This window comes from Ylistrum balloti, unplaced genomic scaffold (assembly GCF_031769215.1).
Source record: "Ylistrum balloti isolate Yb309-2 unplaced genomic scaffold, AGI_CSIRO_Ybal_v1 Utg370520, whole genome shotgun sequence".
NCBI lineage: Eukaryota > Metazoa > Mollusca > Bivalvia > Pectinida > Pectinidae > Ylistrum > Ylistrum balloti.
The window spans coordinates 677561-699961 of record NW_026782333.1 but is presented as its reverse complement, the minus strand read 5'-3'; the positions used below and the strand labels follow the sequence as shown (position 1 = coordinate 699961).

The 22401-nt window shown below is 34.8% G+C and overlaps 1 protein-coding gene across 1 annotated transcript in view; it reads right to left on the bottom strand.

The window, feature by feature from the left end:
• Positions 1-14323, bottom strand: part of LOC132555847 (mitogen-activated protein kinase kinase kinase 2-like) — a 65449-nt gene extending 51126 nt beyond the window's left edge. The window contains exon 1 of the mRNA XM_060220207.1: positions 14237-14323. The gene's annotated coding sequence lies outside the window, so the exon portion shown is untranslated. The remainder of the gene's footprint in view (positions 1-14236) is intronic.
• Between the last annotated feature and the right edge of the window lie 8078 nt (positions 14324-22401).

The window sequence follows — 22401 nt, the reverse complement described above, 5'->3', positions numbered from 1 at the left end:
AAGTTACTCTGCACAAGGAGGTGGTGGTGGTGGGGATGGGGGAGGTGGAGAAAGAAGCAGAATCTTAATTCAAACCAAAAAACTATGGAAGATAAACAGAAGAATGATTTACATGGCAGCTCCTGATAAAGTACAAAGAGGCTAAGACCAGCTCGGGAAGGCAGACTTCTTCATTTATGACACCCGCCATGTAAATCTTGGTCCATCAAATGTCACATCAGCTACATAATACAGAGGGAAATACCATTTTTCCTATAAGATCACTATAATGACCGTAACACTGTCCCATACTTTCATCAACCTGCATCTTTTGAAACCCTGTGTTGTGACTTTGCAGTTGTAGGCAAAATGCAAGAAAATTGTGATGAGCAACAAGTCCCCAAGTACCAAATTCAAACATGACAATGTAAATACTGTCTGTTGAGAATGGAAGGAACAGACTTTTACCCAGACAGGTACTTAAATGTCAGAAAGTAACTTTATATATATACAGAAACATCTGGTGATGAACAAATCACAAGCAAATACCTTATAATACAGTAAATCTTATGGTACAGATTCTCTGTATACAGAAATCAAACATTTTCAAACAATCTTGTTATCGAACTGTCATGATTAGCCATTATAGATTTAAATAGTGTTGTCGATCTATAATCAACTTAACTTAGGCTATCACTAATCACCATCACCAAGCAATGATGATTTTCTATCTACTATAATAGCCTTACGAGCAATATCGTGGCCTTTTGGTCTTTCAACAGATGAATAACAGATTCTCTTCGAATTATTTCTACGATTATTTCATTTTCTGTTAGAGAGTAGGTAAACATTCATAAATAAATAATTTTGAATTTAAGGAAATTCCTCTGCTTGTAATTTTTGTTAACGTTAATTTTAAGCAAACCTTACAAAGTTTAACCTATTTTAATCAACTTCAAAAATCATTATGAATCTTTACAAAGTGTATTATGATACATTGGTATAGTAACTTTCCTATTAGCAATGACGTAGCGTCTATTTGGTTCATTTGGTGACAAATAAAAACTTCCTTTATTCCCAGAGTTGCTCTAGCTGTCAGTTAGAATGTGTTGGCCCCATGTAACCCTAGGTAAAGATCTGCAGTGCGTGGTTCATCTTACTCCCCGTGGCAGTTTACGTTTCTCAGGAAGCTGACAAATGGACCTGTCTGTGCTGATGTCGTGGTGTCTTTGAGCAAGTCATTTTACCCTAATTGCTCTGGACGACATGTGATGGTCCTCCCATATGTTGTTCAGTAAGGAAAGCATCAGCTACAAAAGCCTCACCTCAAAATGACCTTGGTTGTTCATAAAGCAATAAATTCAGGTTTCTTTTCTCCATTGCTTATAATATGTGAACATGACTTTTATATATATAATCATATTTCATTATATACATCTACTGAGATCATTTATTCTTGTCTTCACAATGAAATCATCTAAATAAATAAAAAAATCTTCACCATTTTTCTTGTTTTTTTTTGTTCATGCTTTTGCTTCATGTTTGAGGACTTTAAGATAAAAAAAAAATTACTATAAATTGAAGAAAACAATATCATTCTGTGGTTAAATCCTCGCCACCATGACGTCTGGGTAAGGTCAACGTACCTAGCTAGCATCCCACAATTTCACAAGTATAAATGTATGTGTCTACATGTACAATACACTTACACAGGTAAAACAGGAGCTCTAGACTGCTGTCTACAAATCCAGGTGTGAAGAGCATGGTTACCTTTCAATGCCATGCAGTTCACAAATCTATATGTTTTATTGGCTTAAAGTGGACAGAACTGATATATTCAAATCCTACATCCTGAATAAACATTTAAGATAAAACTATCAGAGCTTCTCAAATTCAGTCATTTAATTTATATTCAGATTCATAGGCCCCTAAACATTTCTCTATCATTTGATTTATAAATCTATAAAACCAGAACAAAACGAAAGTTCTTCTGCCATCCACCTTCAGTTCCCAGAATGCTGTCTCATACAGTTCAGGTAAGAAGTAACCAATGAAAACTTTGATGACTTATAGTTAAAGTGTTCCTGATGTTTGAACATTTCCATGTTAATTATACAGCTAAAACCAAAAATGAAATAAAAGAATTTCTTACAGTTTACAAAACATGTGTTATATCACAAGTTCTGAACAACAATACAACTTTGATAACCATATCTAAAAATTTAAGTCAAAAAAAACCATTATAGTTTCAAATTCTATATATATGACGTATCTCAATTGTATCTTTTCCCACTAATTTTAAACTTCTTTTTCAAGATTTTTGAAAATAATATTCAGATTTCCACAAACTAGACTGATAAAAATGTTTGATTTGTCACATGTGTCTAAAGTGCTCTATTAAAAATCAACTCAAAAAATAAATATCATAAATATATCAGAATCTTTTTAAATAATTCAGTTTTTTTTAAATTTATCAATTAATCATTCCTTAAATTTGGAATTTACATTACTAAATAATTGCCACTAAGCCATGTGAAACTATTCAAAATTGATTTAAATGTCCATATAACGACCATACACACACAGTGTCGCCTCTCTGTAAGCCGACAATTAAGTGATTTTGAAAAACAGGCAAGATATAGACACATAAAAAAGTGAGAGCCTACAGGGGCACACTGAGGTAAAGTGACACATGTACACATACTTTATGGTGCGTAGGCGGAGTTGTACAACTTAACCGAGATCTTCACTCCGCTCAATGGCGACGTTTGGCTTTGACCACTAAGTAAACAATCTGATACAATTAATATCCTAATATTTAGACCAATCAAAAGTATTTCCTCAAGTCTTTTCTTAGTTTTTTTCCCAATCATTAATTTTCACATTTTATTACACCATCTCCTCTCAAGTTGTTGAAATTATCTGCTTTTCAGAATTTCAAAATACCTTTCTTCGAACAAGTATTCCTTAAAGGTATTAAGATATTTATTGACATAGTATTTTAAATCGTTTCAAATTTCCACTTGTACATTTACTGTTGATAATGGACTAAAAGGCGACTGAATTCATAATCTATATCGCCACTGATTGAGCACTATTTTTGTGTCCTCATACCTAAACACTCAAAAGTACTCTATCAGGTTATCTCTATATCATCATAAAGGGACTGTTTATAAACAGTCGTTCTAAATTATCACCTTGTGTTGCTTATTTGTTGTTACAGAACACCTGAGAAAATTGCCACCTTATTTTGCATAACTGTTCATGAAAGAAAACTTGAGTAAAAGGCCACCTAATTTTATTTATTTTGCTATTTGAGAAAACTTGAATAAATGGTCGACTTATTTTGTTATCCTGTTTTTTAAGAAAGTTGAGTTAATGGCCATCTTATTCTGTTTAGTTGTTATGAAAGAAAAAAGTATTTCTCCGTTGGTTAATTTCTACAAAAGGAATATGACAAACTGATACATGAAAATTTCATAACGAAGATGATTTTAAAAACTGTCAGAAGAAATCGAAAAACATACCCTGTTAAACAAAACAAAATATCTTTATATAACAATCTTCAAATCCTATGTTATTTTCATTTACATTTCTTTACTCATTATCCTACTCTGTCTTGACAAAAGATGTGTGTTCTAAGTTTAATGTAACAGATACCAATCAAGAGATATCCCAGGACATTATACAGTTATCAATTTTTCTTAATTACCCTGTATATTTTAGTGAAAATCCATCTTGGAATATATTTGATGGTTAATTTCGTGTAATTTTTCCCAGGTCAGTATTAACCCCCCTACTCATCATTTGGTTCTATCAAAACTATTGTACTCCTGTATAATGAAAGACAAGCACTATAATTTTTTTCTCGAGACCTAGTTTAAGAATTAAAGACAATGATTACGTAATATAACTTCAGTGAAACAGACACTTTATATTTCTGGTGTGCTGCATTTACATCTATTACACTTATGGTAACCGACACAAAAGACACCGATTATCTCTTGACACGAACACAATCCAAAATGATGCAATACAATTATGGACTATTAAATGGCGACAAAAATTGTAATTTTATTGAACGCCCTTCATTAGCTAGCTATCATGGAACTAGAATTGACATTTAATTTTCCACTTTTGACCAAAAATAACTACATTATGTCACAGTAGCATACACAAAACATATGCTGCACCATTACATTAGCTCTGTCATATCAATCAATTTGACATCATTTTGTAAAATTTGCAGTTTTTGACAATTTTGTAAAAACACTGACATTATCTTTCACGTATGACTAATAAGTAAAAGCATAATAAATGAATTACAAAACTGTAAATCATTGCTTATTTTTACACAAAAAATTTCATTTTACAACAACCACGTTGAAATGAGCTTTTCGTATCATTTTCTAGAACAAACATTAGGTACACATGACTTAGAATGCATATACGATCCATTTGTAATAAACAAACAAAAAATTCCTAAATAATGCAGAGATCCTGATTTGTTGAATCCTGTAAAGCAGCTTCAAACAAAAAAAAGCCACTATACATTTGCTATAAATGAAAGAGTTGCCAAATGGTGCATGACGATTATAAATCTAAGGATTAGGATAAAGGAGTCGCTCTATGTAAGTCAGTATGGCAAAGAGAAAAAATAAACTAGTAAAACAACTGTAGACTGAGGATTAATGGCCCGTGTTCTTATAAAGCTGAAAGCAGTAAGCATTACGTTGGAGATGTTGTAAACAACCTATTTTTAATAATGTTGCCAACGATTATGTGACCAAAAGAATTTGTTTCTTCAATGATTAATGCAGTAGACAAGATACCCTCTACTGCCTGTTGGTTAGCTTAGATTCTAGCTTGCACTACATCTCTAATTTGCGATGGGTAGATAAGAGATATTTCAAATATATTAACCATCTACATTATGTATGGTAACAACCACAAAAGACTATCACATCCTTTGCAATTAAAAATCTCCCTAAAATGTGTGATTAAAGTGAATTACTTCTTCCATGATTTATAAATAACAATAGCCTCATATCGAAATACACAAGCTGACATTTGGCTTTTTCGGGGTACATTTAACAGTTTCTTCATCGCGATATCCAACATGATGAACTAAAATGAAAACCTGTGGTTTCTTAACACATGATTAACATTAGTGTCTCTATAGCTAGTCACCCTGTGATAGATATCTTTTTTTCCAAAAATACCATTACCATTTAAAGCCATTAAACACTTGGTAGTGATTTGAGGACAGATGGACTCTGATAGTACAAAAACAAATTTTCAAAAGCATTATTTTGTATAATTCAAATAAGTTCAACAATATTTTTTAAATTTTGTTCAAACTGTCACCTAAGGTTAACTGTAACAAATAAAAAAGGAAACTGTTGAAAAACTTATGACAATTAAATCAAACAGGTCAATGAAAGAAGGGTATTTTTGAACATTTTGAGTTGGGCAGTATTGAATATTTTGAGTTTTCTTAAGCGAAAAATTGGAAAAATGATGCATTACAGTAGTTCATGATACCCCAGAAACTTCAATACTTTTTCTCAATCAGTATTAAATGAAATATATAAAGTAAATAATAAATCAAAATAAAAATTGTCTTCTACTTTCAAATTTTCTATTTTTCACTACAGAATCTGTAATGTTGATCAAATATTGATTTATTGTGTAATGCATCTGACTATAGATTATCTACAATGGCTTATAAATTACTCAGTCAAGTGTTTTTCATATATTAAATATGAACAGTACACATTGTGTAAATTTACAACTTACATAATTTATTTGTACAAAGTATTGTAAATGGGTTGCACTCATCAGTGTATGAACACACCAATCCCTACGTTTATAAGCTGATAGATCACTTACACGCTTATTATCAATAACTAAATCATTTTCAGTCTGCAGCGTACTCTACAGTTTATCGGTGAGCAATACCTTTCCATCAAATACCAGTTAACCTGTAAGGAACTATGATAAAATATACACAGTGCTCTGAGTCTACCCTGGGAACATACCATAGGATCCAGGTATTGACAACCTGTTCAGTACCAAACTAACCTCATAAACAGCTGAGATAACTACATGTACCATCACTTACATCACTTGGCCCGATTCCTGTCTGTCACTAGACGTTCTATTATCATCAGACGCCCCGTCTGTCACTAGACCGTCTATATATTGTCAGTTTAGTACCATCAGACACCCTGTCTGTCACTAGACCTTCTATATATTGTCAGTTAAGTACCATCTGACACCCCGTCTGGTCACTACACCTTCTATATATTGTCAGTTTAGTACCATCAGACACCCCATCTGTCACTAGACCTTCTATATATTGTCAGTTAAGTACCATCAGACACCCCGTCTGGTCACTACACCTTCTATATATTGTCAGTTTAGTACCATCAGACACCCCATCTGTCACTAGACCTTCTATATATTGTCAGTTTAGTACCATCAAACTCCCCGTCTGTCACTACACCTTCTATATATTGTCAGTTAAGTACCATCAGACACCCCGTCTGTCACTACACCTTCTATATATTGTCAGTTTAGTACCATCAGACATCCCGTCTGTCACTACACCTTCTTTATATTGTCAGTTTAGTACCATCAGACACCCCGTCTGTCACTACACCTTCTTTATATTGTCAGTTTAGTATCATCAGACACCCCGTCTGTCACTAGACTGTCTATAAATCGTCAGTTTAGTACCATCAGACACCCTGTCTGTCACTACACCTTCTATATATTGTCAGTTTAGTACCATTAGACACCCCGTCTGTCACTTGACTCTATATATTGTCAGTTTAGTACCATCAAACTCCCCGTCTGTCACTAGACTTCCTATATATTGTCAGTTTAGTACCATCAAACTTGCCGTCTGTCACTAGACTCTATAAATTGCCAGTTTAGTACCATCAGACACCCCGTCTGTCACTAGACCTTCTATATATTGTCAGTTTAGTACCATCAGACAACCTGTCTGTCACTAGACCTTCTATATATTGTCAGTTTAGTACCATTAGACACCCTGTCTGTCACTTGACTCTATATATTGTCAGTTTAGTACCATCAAACTCCCCGTCTGTCACTAGACTTCCTATATATTGTCAGTTTAGTACCATCAAACTTGCCGTCTGTCACTAGACTCTATAAATTGCCAGTTTAGTACCATCAGACACCCCGTCTGTCACTAGACCTTCTATATATTGTCAGTTTAGTACCATCAGACACCCCGTCTGTCACTAGACTCTATAAATTGTCAGTTTAGTACCATCACACAACTCCATCTTCCACTAGACCTTCTAGATACATCTAAAGGGCTTTATATGACAAACAGGATATTTAAGTAGATGGATACTACATCATAATATCAGATACAAATAATCATTCACCTATTTTCACTTTGATATGTGGTCTACTGTTTGAGGCAAAACATTTTGTCAAATCTAAAGTAAGATATCACATCTTTACAGCATGATAACACAAGTTATACCTTGCTAAAACTATGATCTTTTAACTGGCCAAGGTTCAAACTACATCAGGTACTGATAAAAGTTTGAAGTATTACTAGTTTCCCAGATATGATTACAAAACAATTCTGAGAAGACCTTATTTTTGTTTACCTCCGACATCTGGATCCTGATAAAGTCTGTGCAAAACTGGCAGAACATAAAATTAAAGTTTAGTATTCATTCTGTCACTCTGATGCTATCACAACATCTTTAGGAGACACTGAATGTATTTATATCAGAACCATTTTGCCACATGTCCATTATTTTTTTTTCCTATTTAAAAGTGAAAACTGTGCTATTGTATTCTTAGAAATGCACTTTAAAATCATTTAAATGATATGTCAGAGGATGACCTTGAACAATGACCTTGACCTTTAGGTGACACTTCCCATTTAAAATAACGTGACATAAATCTCTAAGGTTTGACTGTAACAGGATAACAAATACTGCCATGTTAACACTACTTTGTCTGTGTTATATGCCTTTAATGTATAAAAGTGTGAAGAAACTGCATCCTACCATATTTACCCCGAAAACGCCGAAAGTTCATAGACAGTTTGCACCCCCTCCCCCTATTACCCTTTCACCTACAACGTTTGACTTGATTGTTGGGAATGATGCTCTTTGAATATCAATTTTCAAGCATGTTGCTCAATCCACATAAATTAACCAAATGGCGGTAATTTGTATAGATTTTTTTTAAAGTCCAAACCCACCGTTTTCAAAACTTTGATAGGTCCCATTACAAAGAGATATATTGTAATACAATGTATTTGGTTCATTCTCATGTTAAAACTAAAAGTCGGAGTTCTACAGGTAAATGAAGCATTAGAGTCCAGGACTCAAATTTGTTCAAAAAATCACTGACTTGAAGAAAATAGAGATTAGTTTACATTCATTCTCTCAGAGCTATACTTTAACATTGCAGACAGATCTTCAGTTTTCTTAGAACTTTCCTTTTATTGGCCAACATCACTAACATGTTCTTGGAAGACAAATCATGAACAGTACCAGCATGTCTGTAACGCAGTTGTATCAATTTTCTAGTTCTATATTTAAGACTGCTTATCACATATGTGTCTACAGTACAATAATTATCCCTGTTTTCATTTTAAGAAAATACCTGTATAATTCTTCAAGTGATGACCAAGCCGTTAAGTCAAACTCCAGAATTTATTTACATCTGCGCAGTAACATTTTCTGTCCTTATATTAGGTAGAATGATAGACCTGGAACAACTGTGTCCAGTATATTACTTAAAGCACACAACATATAATTGGGCTAGAAGACACAGAGGTATTTAGAAGGAAGAAAGGTATATAGTTCAATATACCTATAACACAAGGATTAGGTCTTCTGTGGACAACAGTATAAGGGAAAGAGACCCTCATATCAACAACAATGTATAGAAGACAAGTACTGGAGTGGTTTAAAAAAAAGAGATCAAGGCATGGTTTGTGAACGGATATATATACACAGCTATATAATGAAGAAAGAAAAAAACAGTATACTTTGGGGTAACAATGGCTTAATACGTAGGTTTAACACGAATGCTGTTTAGAAGGGTAAGGAAAACATCTGGTTTCTTTCGTCCAATTTGAGGCAGACATCAAAAACATAATGATGGTGTCAACAAGGATAAAGAAATAATTTTAACCAAATGTATAGCATATAACAAAATTAAGTATTCATGTTTTTTCATCAAATTTATTACATGTCACATAACTTATGTGCATACCTTGCTGTGGATTTAGCAAGTGGAAGCATTAAAGGAGTGAGGATAATTAGTCTTGAATAATGATAAAGGGTTATTAAGGTATATCGCTATCATAGTGGTATTATTTTCTGGTCTCGCATATATGTTGTAACATTATAATCATGTGGGGACGTCTTATGTATATGTATTATTACAATGTGGGACATCTCATGTATATATATTGTTACAATGTGGGACGTCTTATGTATACATATTGTCACAATGTGGGACGTCTCATGTATATATATTGTTACAATGTGGGACGTCTCATGTATATATATTGTTACAATGTGGGACGTCTCATGTATATATATTGTTACAATGTGGGACGTCTCATGTATATATATTGTTACAATGTGGGACGTCTCATGTATATATATTGTTACAATGTGGGACGTCTCATGTATATATATTGTTACAATGTGGGACGTCTCATGTATATATATTGTATACATATATATATTGTTACAATGTGGGACGTCTCATGTATATATATTGTTACAATGTGGGACGTCTCATGTATATATATTGTTACAATGTGGGACGTCTCATGTATATATATTGTTACAATGTGGGACGTCTCATGTATATATATTGTTACAATGTGGGGACGTCTCATGTATATATATTGTTACAATGTGGGACGTCTCATGTATATATATTGTTACAATGTGGGACGTCTTAAGTATACATATTGTTACAATGTGGGACGTCTCATGTATATATATTGTTACAATGTGGGACGTCTCATGTATATATATTGTTACAATGTGGGACGTCTCATGTATATATATTGTTACAATGTGGGACGTCTCATGTATATATATTGTTACAATGTGGGGACGTCTTATGTATATATATTATTACAATGTGGGGACGTCTTATGTATATGTATTATTACAATGGGGGACATCTCATGTATATATATTGAAACAATGTGGGACGTCTCTTGTATATATATTGTTACAATGTGGGACGTCTCATGTATATATATTGTTACAATGTGGGACGTCTCATGTATATATATTGTTACAATGTGGGACGTCTCATGTATATATATTGTTACAATGTGGGACGTCTCATGTATATATATTGTTACAATGTGGGACGTCTCATGTATATATATTGTTACAATGTGGGGACGTCTTATGTATATGTATTATTACAATGTGGGACATCTCATGTATATATATTGTTACAATGTGGGACGTCTCATGTATATATATTGTTACAATGTGGGGACGTCTTATGTATATGTATTATTACAATGTGGGACATCTCATGTATATATATTGTTACAATGTGGGACGTCTCATGTATATATATTGTTACAATGTGGGGACGTCTTATGTATATGTATTATTACAATGGGGGACATCTCATGTATATATATTGAAACAATGTGGGACGTCTCATGTATATATATTGTTACAATGTGGGACGTCTCATGTATATATATTGTTACAATGTGGGGACGTCTTATGTATATGTATTATTACAATGTGGGACATCTCATGTATATATATTGAAACAATGTGGGACGTCTCATGTATACATATTGTTACAATGTGGGACGTCTTATGTATATATTGTTACAATGTGGGACTTCTCATGTATATATTAATACAATGGGCGATGTCTCATGTATATATATTGTAACAATGGGGGACATCTCATGTGTAAATATTATAACAATGTGGGAATTCTCATGTATATATTGTTACAATGTAGGGACGTTTCATGTAAATATATATTATTACAATGTGGGACGTCTCATGTATATATATTGTTACAATGCAGGACATCTCATGTATATATTAATACAATGGGGGACGTCTCATGTATATATATTGTAACAATGGGGGACGTCTCATGTATATATATTGTAACGATGTTGTAATGATGTGGGGACGTCTCATGTAAACATATAGTTACAATGTGGGACGTCTCATGCATATATATTGTTATATTGGGGGATGGAGACTGTATCCAGGTATACAGTATAGATATAGACATTGATGATTCACTCTCCAGTCATTCATCAGTACCAGGTAAGCAGAGAAAGGTCTACATCTACACATAAAGTGTATGATGATGGCCTTGATCGTGACCCTACACACAAACACCACCAATCATACACCACTGATACACCAATAACAAACAGCTAACATAACACAATAATCAAGTGTATTAGAAATATATCGTAAAAAGCATCCTCTGTGTCACACAGTGTATTTCAGCATTACCGTAAAGTTCTAAATCAACTCATATTCATATCAGCTGGTAACACACTTGACTGCACAAGTGTATCTTGGTTTACTTAATTACTTTCAACACAGTTACCCCTGTCTACAACAATACTGTAAAAACATTGTTTGACCTTTATTTTTGTTGTTTTTGTTAGTACTATAAATCCACAAATTCACAAGTCCATGAACTTTTACAATTAGTATTTATAGATTAATTGACTTTTAATCATCTGAGAAATTAGGTATCCTTGAAAAAGTATTTTTTTAATACAACAAAAATTGAGACTCGAGAAAATATGACTTTACAGTTTATTGCCAAACCACTTTAAATATCATCTTAGTAAACAATGCTTTACTGTAAGAGAACTTTGTATGTTGTGGTGATGAATGTGATATATTGCAAAGTAAAATACTATCATTACAACAATATCAGACATGGTTTTTAAATGAGAATTTAATCCTTGGTATTCTAAAATAGCGAAACAATGATATATCTTTACTTTAAATGCCATCTACTTCACTGGACATCCTGGGCAACTACATGGAAATTTGAGATCAAAAATATAAGTTAAAATTTGAACATTTTCCATTGGCTGGTATAGATGACTGATTATATATGTAACATGAAGATCGCTTATTTGAAGGGAAAATGGTGTATTATATCTATGTGTCTGAATATATACAGGAAAACAGGCTCATGTTTCGTGGTTTATTGTTAAGAAACAAAATACTGAATACCTCTCATTTACTTTTGTGAGGTTTCAGTCAAAATCTACAATGCAGGAAACTGAACATTGGAAGAGTACAGGAAACATTCTTTTACTGACTGATGAAATATGCCACAACCCTGAAAATCATCTGACTGATGAGATATTATAACCAAGACAAACACATGACTGGTGAGATTTTATAACCTGAACAAACATCTGACTGATGAAATGTTATAACCAGGTCAAACATCTGACATGTCAAATGTCAAATCTCAGAATAACATCTGACTGGTCAGATGTCATACTTCAGAAAAACATCTGACAGGTGAGATGTCATAACCAGGACAAACATCTGACTGTTCAGATGTCATATCCCAGACAAACATCTGACTAATCAGATGTCATACCTCAGACAAACATCTGACTGGTCAGATGTCATATCTCATACAAACATCTGACTTGTGAGATGTCATATCCCAGATAAACATCTGACTGATCAGATGTCATATCTCAGACAAACATCTGACTGGTCAGATGTCATATCTCAGACAAACATCTGACTTGTGAGATGTCATATCCCAGACAAACATCTGACTTGTGAGATGTCATATCCCAGATAAACATCTGACTGATCAGATGTCATATCTCAGACAAACATCTGACAGGTGAAATGTCATATCTCAGACAAACATCTGACTTGTGAGATGTCATATCCCAGATAAACATCTGACTGATCAGATGTCATATCTCAGACAAACATCTGACTTGTGAGATGTCATATCTCAGACAAACATCTGACTTGTGAGATGTCATATCCCAGATAAACATCTGACTGATCAGATGTCATATCTCAGACAAACATCTGACTGGTGAAATGTCATATCTCAGACAAACATCTGACCTGTGGGATGTCATATCTCAGACAAACATCTGACTTGTGAGACGTCATATCCCAGACAAACATCTGACAGGTGAAATGTCATATCTCTGACAAACATCTGTCTGGTGAGACGTCATATCTCAGACAAATATCTGACTGGTGAAAGGTCATGACCAGGACAAACATCTGACTGTTGAGATGTTAAAACAAGGGAATTATTCCTTTGAAAATATCTGAACCTCAAGCAAAGAGCAGATGGACTAGATTGGTCTGTATAATTTTAATCACAGTTAAGGTAGGTTTTTTTAGACTCTAAAATGAAATATTATGAGTAGCAGTCAAAATAGACTTTCATTATAACCTGTAGCCAGGAGACAGAATCACGAGTCTTCACTGCAATGGCAAAGACAGTCAGGTATAACTAAAAGAAAGGTACATAACAAAGATATATATGAGGTAGTTACAACTGGAATCACTAAAGTAAATGGGATGTTTATCTCCATATTTTGCAAACTAGTGTTTTTTACATACAAAGGATCTGAAACTTATATGATTCAGTATTGTAAATGATATCTGAGTCACGTTTACAAAAACATAAAACGCTCCAAAACTGGAAAATCCCATGACAGTGCTGGCTGCAAAAAAAACTTTGATTTTGCAAGAATCACACCAACTATAAACTACAACAAGTCTACGTTGAATGACTTCAATATCAAAACGTAAAAAAAACATTATGATATAGCAAGAATATGGCCTATCAATATATCACCTATTAATGACATATATTTATGTATCAATATCACAGACACATTTCGCTGTGTGTTCCAGCATGGCTTAATCTAGGTCAGCAGGCTAGGTTATGATGCCCGCTTATTGATTCATTTGGAACAGGTAGTGTTAGTTCCTGGCACTTCAAACTTTCTTTTTGCGTCCGTAAACCCGACAACACTGAATCGGAAATTCTTGTTTCGACTTACCGTCAACAACATGTTGATACTTCTAAAAGTGATCCACTAGTAAACTTCTTTACACAAGAAAACACTCCTCCATTTTGGAAGCACTTGTTGACCTCGTGAGAACACAGACGAAACTGACAATAAACTTAAAACAAATTTTACCTTAGGAATGTGTCATGTTGGGTTGTTATTTCGTGGTTAAGTATTCCAGAACGAGACACAGCAAACTTTTCTAGCCAACCTTCATCGTCTCGTATCCTGAAGCCGCCATGACAGTGACGTCACGCTAACAGCAAGTGCGCTCCGTCTGGATTCGTTTACATGTTTTACGCTAGAGGTCGCCATTTACTCATTTTGACACTTTTTCGTCTCATTCAGAATTTCACGCGCCAATGTTTTTTTCGCGTGGTCTAACTTCTTGATTATAAATACAATGCCTCTTAGATGAATATAGGTCTACGCTCTTTCCATTAAAGTAGAACGAACAAGATAAAATAATTTCATTCAACCACAAATTTAGAATATCTGTTTAAGTCCGTGATAAAACTAACAAAAATTTAGGAAATCGAGAAATATTCGGATGCTTTGTTTCCTTAGAAAGTGTATGCACGTACCATCACTTAACCTCCCACTTGCAGCCTTAATTTGTGTTATAACTCAACAAAATATCATACACATATTAAATAGTAATAATAATAAAGAGAAGGTTTCAGCATTTGAGAATTTCAAGAAACTGTTAGATTCGATCTGAAATCTTTGTTTTTGGACGTTTAGGCTAATAGACCTGATTTGTCTCTATATATGTCAAATAAAAATACACAGACCATGACATAAATGACATCCTTTGAAAAATAACTTTTGGAGATTTTAACCAAAGATACTTGTATTATATTTTCAAAACTACACCAAAAACCTTAAAACAACGACCCAGTAAGACACTAATTACTGTCTACCGTCGCACATGTGATTTACACGCGGTATTTTTTGCAGCTTATTTATGTTGAGGATAAGGAGACCCCAGAAATTCCGCACCTGTAGAATCTTGGCTACTGCGAGGGACTCATTAATGAATTTGGGATTTACCGGCCTACCTGGAAATCACACACAGAATATATAAAGTACGCTGACTCGACCGACCTAATGCGTCAGAACATTCGTATCCTTACGTCATTTAAAGAAGGCAATGAAGATGAAAGAGAGTGTAATAAAGTCAATTCACTAAGCGTCGAATTAATTACAATGAGTTGGTACAGTACGGTACATAAAGAATTATATACCTAACATTGATAAGTATAAACCATACCTGTCAATCTATTTATAACTCTTCTCCTTAATTTGAATAATTAATTTCGTCAGTATTTTTATCAGTGTAAGTCATGACTGTCTCTAATGCCTAACTCTTTATAATTTATTTACTTATTCATCCAATACATTTTTTTAATTCGGACAAACCTTCAACACATGAAAGGTCATTAGGGCTAAAAAGTGTAAACAAAGTTGTATACTCTTTACTAGGAAGTGTTATATTCAAACACTAAACACAATATGAAGGTACAGTTTGTAATCAAACATTTTAAAATATTGCGACGGATTACGACCTATAGATAATTATGTAAATATTGTATCCACGCCGGCGACCCGGCGACAGGAACCTAATAAAAGTTAGCCATCATTGATGTACATCTTAGTTTGAAGCCAAAGCTAGGTTTTCATCTTCAAACAGATATAACATCAATATTCTATATCTTAAATACACAAATGGTTAAACAGTACAACACGAGCTTTGTTAAGATTGACACTCGAAGGAGAAGTGACAGGCATGTCCACCATGATATCCGCAATTTGATTATTGGACTTAGATAACGCATAAAAAGTAATTTTTGAGAGCTACATGTATGCAAATTATTTCCTTGTTATACACATTAATAATCCCAGTTTCTTCACGTAGGTTCGCTTAATTTTCATCAGCGTGATATACTGCAAACGTACATATTTTAGCGGTGACCTTATTCTAGAACCTTCTACGCTAAAAGTGCTACGCTAAAATATGATTGTGTATAACACTTTGAAATGTACTTGATCTGTTTATGTATATATATTTTACCAGATTTGATAAAAAGGTATGCTGATTTACATACATGTACATGTGATGACGGTCCAGGTGAAAGGGCGCGAGAGGTCTTACATGTGGAAAGAAAGCGAAATCACTAGTTGAAACCCACGTGGTCGGGCAGGTGACTCAATACCTTTTTATGTGCGATCGAGGAATCGAACCCTAGTCGCAGAGACAAGAAGTCAGAAAGGGAAGCACTACAGATAATCCTCTGTTTATCCCATTACATGTTATCGTGGCCCGCAAAAAGGCGTTTTCCTACATGTAATTTCTCCTACTCCGGAGCACAGGAACTTGGCACGAATTCCCAACCCAAGGACCATATATGTGTTAGATCGGAGTTGTTGATAACAAAAACTGATTTGTCCCAATTACAACATCGGGACTTACGACATTTTCCTTACTTTTCCTGCGAGAAAAGCACTTGATTATTAAATAAAAATAAAAGCTAACATAGTCTTGCTAGTGTCGTTCAATTATTTTTATCCGCGTCGCTTTTACTCTATCATAAGCATTATATTTATTCCGAAATCAAAAATATTGGATCACAGACTTCGAAAAATTATCAAAATCTGTGTCTGGATGCGAATAGGCAGACATAACAAAAGACAATAGTGTTGGTAGAGTAACACTCCTACATAATGCCAGGTAGTCAATGGTCTATTTGCAATTCACGGATGGAAAAATACTGTAAGTGTACTCTTTATGGCTTTCTTTGAAAATATGACAAGAAAAGGTAAAAAGCACCAGTGTCTTCAATACAAAGAAAAACATATGATATGCTTATTAAATAATTATGTATAGATCCTATTTAGAAGATGATGTGTCCTAGGAGATTTAACAGAAAAGAAGGGAGGAGAGAACAAAAAACACATACTCGTAGTCAAATGATGATTTAACAAATAAGATTTCTTATAATCACGTATATCAATCTACCTTATTAAATACAGATATTTAAAATCTCAATGAAATTAATTAGACCTAGATATTGCCTGATAAGGCTTCCAGTGACGTCATGTTTGTCCTTCGGTTGATTTTAAAGTAGAGTTTTTAGTATTAAACAAAAGTTAAGGGTGCATGTAGCTAATCATTCACGAAAAAGTAGTTCCACATAATTAGATAGCACCTCAAAGATAATTTGAATCACCATTGTTCGTGTGTCATTGAGTGCGTGCACGTGGTAAACAACTATTATGTCTGGTGTCGTATGGCCCTCCACGAAGGCTTTTCTTGTTTGTGATGTACTCAAAATCCTATGACTTTACAGCTTAAATGGCTGATTTGTTTTGACGTAACCAAAATAACACGATGCGATGACAACTGACAGTGCATGTTCAAAAGCCTTCCTCGATCGCAGGTGACACAGTATTCCATAGCGAGAGGATACTTTGCACGATTATGGCGGAATATGGATATTTTCACAAGGTCAAAGCAGAGTTGAAAACGATGATAAAATCATTAAAAATGTGACTGAGAAGTGATCTAGTTAAAACATTAAACACAAAAAATCAACTTTAAGCTAAATCTCTATTGAATGGATTATGGAAATTCAAGGCCACATCTTTCTTCTATAGGTACAATGACCATCCCAGGTCGCCACCCTCTCCATATCATGTGACTAACTCAGGTCACCTCTTCCCAATAAATACTATGACTACCTCAGGTCACCTTTCCTCTCCATGTACTATGACTACCTCAGGTCACCTCTCCTCTCTATGTACTATGACTACCTCAGGTCACCTCTCCTCTCTATGTACTGACTACCTCATTTCACCTCTCCTCTCTATGTACTATGACTACCTCAGGTCACATTTCCTCTCTATGTACTATGACTACCTCAGGTCACCTCTCCTCTCCATGTACTATGACTACCTCAGGTCACCTCTCCTCTCTATGTACTATGACTACCTCAGGTCACCTCTCCTCTCTATGTACTATGACAGGTCACCTCTCCTCTCTATGTACTATGACTACCTCAGGTCACCTCTCCTCTCTATGTACTATGACTATCTCAGGTCACCTCTCCTCTCTATGTACTATGACTATCTCAGGTCACCTCTCCTCTCTATGTACTATGACTATCTCAGGTCACCTCTCCTCACTATGTACTATGACTACCCCAGGTCACCCCTCCTCTCTATATACTATGACTATCTCAGGTCACCCCTCCTCTCTATATACTATGACTATCTCAGGTCACCTTTCCTCTCTATGTACTATGACTACCCCAGGTCACCTCTCCTCTCTGTGTACTATGACTAACTCAGGTCACCTCTCCTCTCTATATACTATGACTATCTCAGGTCACCTTTCCTCTCTATGTACTATGACTACCCCAGGTCACCTCTCCTCTCTGTGTACTATGACTAACTCAGGTCACCTCTCCTCTCTATATACACCTCTCACCTCTCTCTATGTACTATGACTACCCCAGGTCACCTTTCCTCTCTATGTACTCAGAATACTTTAGGTCATCTCTCCTCTCTATGTACTGACTAATTCAGGTCACCTCTCCTCTCTTTATACTATGACTACCCCAGGTCACCCCTCTTCTCTGTATACTATGACTATCTCAGGTCACCTCTCCTCTCTATGTACTATGACTATTTCAGGTCACCTCTCCTCTCTATATACTATGACTATCTCAGGTCACCCCTCTTCTCTATATACTATGACTACCTCTGGTCACCTTTCCTCTCTATATACTCAGACTACTTCAGGTCATCTCTCCTCTCTATGTACTGACTACTTCAGATCACCTCTCCAGCCTATATACTGTGACTACCTCAAGTGTCTTCACCTCTCTATATACTGTGACTATATCAGGTCAGCCACCTCACCCTCTATAAACTGTGACTTTATCGGTCACTTATATACTGTGACTCCTTCAGGCCAACCCTGCCTTCTATCTGCTGACTACCCCAAGTCACCACTCACCTCTATGTACAGTGATAACATCAAGCCCCTCCCCTCTTTAAAAACTCTGACTACTCCGTAAATCTTCCCTCTCTGTTACCTGTGATTACATCAGGTCACACACCTCAGCCTCTATAAACTGTGACTATGTAGGCACTTTGGGTAGTACAACTCACCTACTCTCCCTGTGACTGTGACTACCTCAGATCACCTCCATTCTCTACCTATGTGACTTCCTAAGGTCACTTCTTTCCTCTATATGTTATTCCTTCAGGTCATCTCTGTCTTTTATGATCTGTAACTACCCCAGGTCACATTTCATCTCTGTAAACTGTGTCTACTCATTTTAACTCCCCTCTCTTTTTACTGTGACTACCTCATGTCACTTCTCTCTGTCTAAGCTGCGACTAACCCAGGTCACATTTCATCTCTGTAAACTGTGTCTCTTTCTACAGTGACTACCTCATGTCACTTCTCTCTCTATATACTGTGACTAACCCAGGTCACCCTAAGAAATAACAGACCTGCGGCCAGTACCTGGCGACTGCCCCTCACCCAGGCATTGAACTCACAACCTACAGGTAGAATGCTAGTGGAAAACAGAGTAGAATGTCTCATTCATTTGGCCACTGCAGCCCCTAGTCCCAATTATTCCAATCTTCTATTGACTTTTGTATATTAGTTGGTGTCAATTATTGACTCCAAGTCTATAAGTGAAAGTTGATATAATATCTGGTGGGAATGAGACGAGGTGATTTGGTAGAAAAGTCCGTACAGTGAATTATTTCAATCTTAGACCAAACTGTTTAGATTTCGTGATCAGACATGATGATCACCTTCCTCTGTGAAAGACTACAGCTCTTAATGTGGTTCATAACTCCTGAAAAAAGGGTTAAATGTCTTCTTTCAGCAATGATGACTAGATAAGAAATGATAGTCTGATGGATTCTGACTATCAATTGTGGTTTTATTTTTGTCTTGATTAAGGTTGAACTATAGAAATTGATGTTTTACTTAGTTTTTTTTTGACTGAGTTGAGACTCCCCACTCCTAAAAACAGTAATAACATAACTGTTGTGTCTATAGGTGACAACAATAGGCACATAATCCTTAACGGTCATCTGACAACAAAAACATTCAGCAAGGAGAAGGGTTCATTTTTCTACTTTGGAAGAAATCTTACTAAGAAGCTGTTTTCCATGATGCAGATGGTAGTTTTGGTGAAGAGTAGGAAACTATATCAAGTGTTACCTATTTTTTGACAGTAAAGTTGGAGTTCCATCAAAATGGTGAAGTTTGAAATAGGTGCGAAGAAAAACCATCATGACTGTGCAATTATGTTACAAAATAGCCTCCCTGGCTGCCATGTCAAAGTTTTGACAGGGTCTAAAAATAACAACACTTTGTTGGCTACCATTCCTTAACATTCTTGCCAATTTTTGGCTCAATGGCACCAGTGGAACTGAAGAAGACTTTTGAAATATGTTTTTCAAGATGGTGGCCATTGGGGCCATCTTGGATTTCAAACTAACCAGAAAAATAACAACACATGGTCAGAACCACCTCAGGATCATTTCAGAAAAGTTGGAGCTTAATCCCACTGGTGAAACTTAAAAAGAAGTTTGAAATAAGTGTTGCACTGGAAAACCATGACAATCATGTAACAAGATGGCTTCCCTGGCTGCTGTGTCAAAAGGTAAAAAAATAACAAAACTTTGTTGGTTACCTTTCTTTAACATTCCCACCAATTTTTTGCTCAATAGCTCCAGTGGAACTGTGGAAGTTTCAATTTTGTTTTTCAAAATGGCGGCTGCATGGCAGTCATCTTGGATTTCAGACATACCCGAAAAATAATAACACTTGGTCACTATCATCTCAGGACTATTTCATGCAAGATTGAGCTCAATCCCACTGGTGGACTTTTAAAAGAAGCTTAAAATGTCAAAAGTTTATGCACGTCAGACAACAACGGATAAAGCACACTGGCTACAGGGCATCATGGCCCTTCGGGTCAGATGACCTAAAAACAACAAATAAAACAAACAGATGTACTGGACACTTTATATGACAACTTTCCTTTTGTAAAATAAGGTTGACAGTAAATATTACACCAGCTATACATAGGGTATTGTACAATTTTTCTTACATAAAATCACATTTATCAAATCAGGCTTTTAATAAAGATAAAAAAAAACCAACAACAAACCCCTGGTGTAACAAAACTTTGAAATAAAGCAGTTAAAATACAAGCCTTTGTGAAATTAGGCATTTTACTTCAAAAACAAACTGGAAATACATGTACAACATACATCTGAGACAATGATATGTAATGTTTTAAAAAATTAGCAAAATTTTACTGTAAAACTGATATTCTTATCATGGACTTAGTCTATATATACATAGAAGTCCATGCCTGTTCATACCAGGAACCTATGTAAACTGGGCAAAGTTGATTTATATCAGGTGTTACCAAGTCATCATAATATTTTTTCAAATGACATTTCAGTCTGAAAAAAGAATAAGAACACAGCATCTTACAATAACAGAGACAAATAAATTTTGTATGATTTACAATTGACATATAGTGCCTGGATTTACTGGCAAAAAATATCCATCTACCTGTAAAATTCTGGACTATCGAATGTGTGTGAATAGTGATTAAAGGGAGATAACCTAGTCATTAGTCAGCTGATCTAGAATTACACTATACTTTAACCTGAGGTTACTGGAAAAAACCCAGTAAATATATGAAATTATCAAGATTTCCCCAATTTACATTAAGTAAACATAATATCATCTTTGGAAATTGCACATTATCATTTTAAATTGTTTATTGTGAATATACAAATTTTCACAATAACATTATTTAAGCACTTCATGTACATAAATTATTGTGCTACATACAATATGATTGCGCTAATCTCAAAGTTATTGTATGTTTTTAAAAGCAGACATGCCAATTTCTCATTGCGCTAATTAGACAAAAAAAAATTATAGCGCTAAATAAGGTTATTTACAGTATGATGTAGCAAAAAAAGAAAATTTCCCAGTTAAAAAATAAATTCAATTCAAATGAAGTCACATGACAATAAAGATTTGAAAACTTTCATTTATCTCAACATATCATGTGGATATGCTACCAGAACAACATATACATGTATATGGTAAGAAATAAATTAATTTAAACAGATGTTTTGAACTAGTTCTTCAGAATCATATATAACAAATAATTCTTAAGGCATGTTTTATTTAGAAAAATGCTATAATATTCATAAAACACCTACATATCTTCGTCCAT